This window comes from Schistocerca cancellata, chromosome 1 (genome assembly GCF_023864275.1).
Source record: "Schistocerca cancellata isolate TAMUIC-IGC-003103 chromosome 1, iqSchCanc2.1, whole genome shotgun sequence".
NCBI lineage: Eukaryota > Metazoa > Arthropoda > Insecta > Orthoptera > Acrididae > Schistocerca > Schistocerca cancellata.
In genome coordinates this window covers 1,068,028,377-1,068,032,025 of record NC_064626.1, presented here as the reverse complement: position 1 = coordinate 1,068,032,025, position 3,649 = coordinate 1,068,028,377, and the positions used below count along the sequence as shown (strand labels likewise).

The following is a 3,649-nucleotide window of genomic DNA, read 5'->3' as shown; positions in this document are numbered from 1 at the left end:
AACTAAGATCTAGGCTACTAACTGCATAAGACGTTAGACCTCGGGTTCAAAAAAGGCTCTGAGCACTATGGGACTTAACATCTGAGGTCATCAGTCCCCTAGAACTTAGAACTACTTAAACCTAACTAACCTAAGGACATCACACACATCCATGCCCGAGGCAGGATTCGAACCTGCGACCGTAGCGGTCGCGTGGTTCCAGACTGAAGCGCATAGAACCGCTCGGCCACAGCGGCCGCCTTAGACCTCGGGCTTCTACTGAAATATACATTGGATGTAATAGATTATAAATTAAAACTGCAGTCTATTCATTAGATTAATGATATATTAATATATCTACCCAGCTGTAGATAGTTATCAACACAAATTATTAATAATATTAAATAGGAAGCACTTCCTAATGATCTGAAAAATTATATTTATTTGGTCACTAACCGACTTACGGTTTCTTAAGCCGTCTTCAGGGAACAACCGAGTGTCGCAAACACAGACTAAAATGATGTTCGACTTACGCACGTATTACTTGCACAGAAGATATAAATATGACTCAGAGTATTTGCGTAAGGAAACATAACATTTTTTGTCTCAGAGAAATAATTACGTTAACTATTAAAAGTGGAGAACAGTTTGTGTGTGGTGATACGTTTAAAATTTTATGAGAAATAAGATGATTTATAAATTGTCAACCTGAATATAGTATTTGTGACAACAGTTTAATTTAACAAAGGGGGAAGAGGAAATTGATTCTCACCGTTTAATACTAAGCTGGCATTCTGTGTCATGTGTTCGTTGATTTCCAATATTTCCGGTAGGGTCATAGTTCTGATGAGAGAAACTGGAAATTAAGGAAGAAGTATTCAACCTTTGCTGATCATTTTTTAACGGAAAATCGTTTATATGATGTAGAAAGCGAAGTTTTACTTTCTGTTGACAAAGCACTAAGCTGATACTACTGGAAATACTGGAAATCAACAAACATATGAGACCGAATGTCATCTGAGAATTAAAGTACTTAATAATTTAAACAGCTCAGTTTCCTTTTTCCCTTTTATTAAACTAAGTTTTGATCACAAATACTAGATCCAAACAGTAAATTCATCTCATATCTCGTCATTTATTAAATAAAATCTCCACATAAAATCCTTTTACTCCCCATTTTTGTCAATGTAATTATTTCTGTGTGTCAAATATTTTATGTTTATATATGTAAACACTCTGCATCTCGACATCTTGAGGTGTCGGGTATACTGCCGCATATCAGCGTCGTGCATGGACGACTTTAAGATAGCACCCCATGAAGATAACGTGTCACGTTGCCGAAATATCGTGCATGAACGACGCCGATACCCGGCACCTCAAGACATGAACAGATCGCCGGGAAATTCTGAAGAATTACGCTCTATGTCACATTTTTATCTTCCGTACAAATGTCGTCTATGTAGATCGCACATCATTTGTACCTGTGTTAGTAACACTCAGTTGTCACCCGAAGATAGCCCTTAAGAAGCCCAAAGACGGTTCGTGACTGTATAAATACAGTTTTACAAAACTTTAGGAGATATTATACTAATTAATACTGTACTCTTATTATTATTATTATCGTGTTCTGCCAAGCATCGACGGAAAATCCAGTTAATTCTAAAACGTAATTTACAGGCAGAGATGCTTAGGGTTGATTGCTACCTCCACTCCCAATGTGTCGGCGGCAGCGACAGCTGCGTAATTCAGTACTGAATAGTGTCGTAGATTTTCCTTTGACGTATATTACTGAATACTCGCTTCCGTAGCTTTGTACGTCTGGACGTAGATCGCGTCTCGTACAGGGCAACGAACTCCGTTACAGACATGGATCGAATATGAAGAGGAATTTTGAACGGGTGCATAGCATTGGAGACTGTAGCAGCGAAAACAGAGAACAGGAAGTTTTCGGAATGGCTGAAATTGCAAGTGCTCTCTTGAGCGAAGTTGCGGAGCCACAGGGAAAATCCGGCAACAAGGTCGCAGTGGTGGGAACCGGCCAGGTTGGAATGTTCTGTGCCTTCAGTATACTGACACAGCATGTTCCAAGTGAAGTTGCACTACCTGATGTGGTTGCTGTAGAACTGAAGGGTGAAATGTTGGATTTTCAACACGACCTTACATTTATGAAGACGGGGAAGATTGTTACTAGCATTGATTGTGCTTTAGTTGCAGGGTCAAGGCTGTACACAGTGAATTCTGCGGCCTCTCAGAGGGAAGAAGAATTATGGCTGGACTTGGTTCATCGAAACACTACTAGGTTCAAAGATATCATTCCGAACTTGGTTAAGCACAGTCCAAATACTATTTTGCTCATTGATAGTAATTCAATTGATATCCTAAAGTATGCCGGCCGGAGTGGCCGAGCGCCTCTAGGCGCTACAGTCTGGAACCGCGCGACCGCTACGGTCACAGGTTCGAATCCTGCCTCGGGCATGGATGTGTGTCATGTCCTTAGGTTAGTTAGGTTTAAGTAGTTCTAAGTTCTAGGGGACTGATGACCTCAGAAGTTAAGTCCCATAGTGCTCAGAGCCATTTGAACCATATCCTAACGTATGTTGGTTGGAAGCTGAACAGCCCTCCAAAGAATCGTCTCAATGGACTGGTACAAACTTAGAGTCATCTAGTTTCCTGTTCCCGGTGCCACAGAAATTAAATGTTGCTCCAACAAGTTGTCATGGGTGGATGATTGGAGAGCATAGTGACACCAGTTTGGCTGTCACGTCCGGCGTGAATGTGGTAGGAGTCAGGTAGCTAGATATAAATCAAGATGTGGGGGACAGTAGCTGATAAAGAAAACTGCGAATAACTTCACCAACAAGTACTTTAGAGCGCATATGAGATCAGAAAATTAAAGGGCGACACATCGTGGGCGACTCGGTTGAATGTTTCAGCTTTAGCACAAAGCATTTTGCCCAATACCCATGTTATTCATGTTGTGTCAACGCTGGTCAGTTGTTATCAAAGTATTAAAAAGGGCGTGTTTCTCTCATGGCCATCTGTGTTGGGAGAGAATGGAATTACACTCGTAGTGGAAGAAACCCTCAATGCTAAATAAATCTGATGATTTTATTTGTGAGGTACAAACTGGTATGAACGGTTACATTGGTGTTAGACACTAATTTTTTTTAAAGTTATCCAACAGGATATATGCTGACTCACTTTTCAAGTTAATGAAGCATTATTATCAGTACATGAACATATATACATGAGACGTGCAAGACAAGGATCTGAAATTCAGAGATAAACGGATCGATAAAAATGCTCTTAAATATTTGTGGTAAAGTTGATGACTGCCGAAGAACACACAACAGCAAAGAATTTATTTTACGATCTGTCAATATCAACAGTTAGAGTTACATCGTTTGTACTGAGAAGGTAGTACCTACTCAACGAAAATTGCCAAATCTTCTTCCCTCGCCATATTTCGTTTGAAAAATGTTTCATTTGTGCATTTTTATTGTCATAATTATTGACCTATGTACTTTTCTCCAGATAATTTCAAAACTCAGATGTTGAATGATAACTGTCATCTGAACCTGCTTACACCATTCTATACTTTACTAGTGCAGAATTTTTATACATGTAAATACATGTAAGAATAGTCCATTTGTGTCACATATGCGTGTCT

The 3,649-nt window shown here is 39.6% G+C and overlaps 1 pseudogene; it reads left to right on the top strand.

Annotated features, from left to right (window-relative positions):
• The first annotated feature begins 1,931 nt into the window (after positions 1 to 1,931).
• LOC126127293 (L-lactate dehydrogenase-like) lies at positions 1,932 to 3,076 on the top strand (annotated as a pseudogene).
• Positions 3,077 to 3,649: the final 573 nt, after the last annotated feature.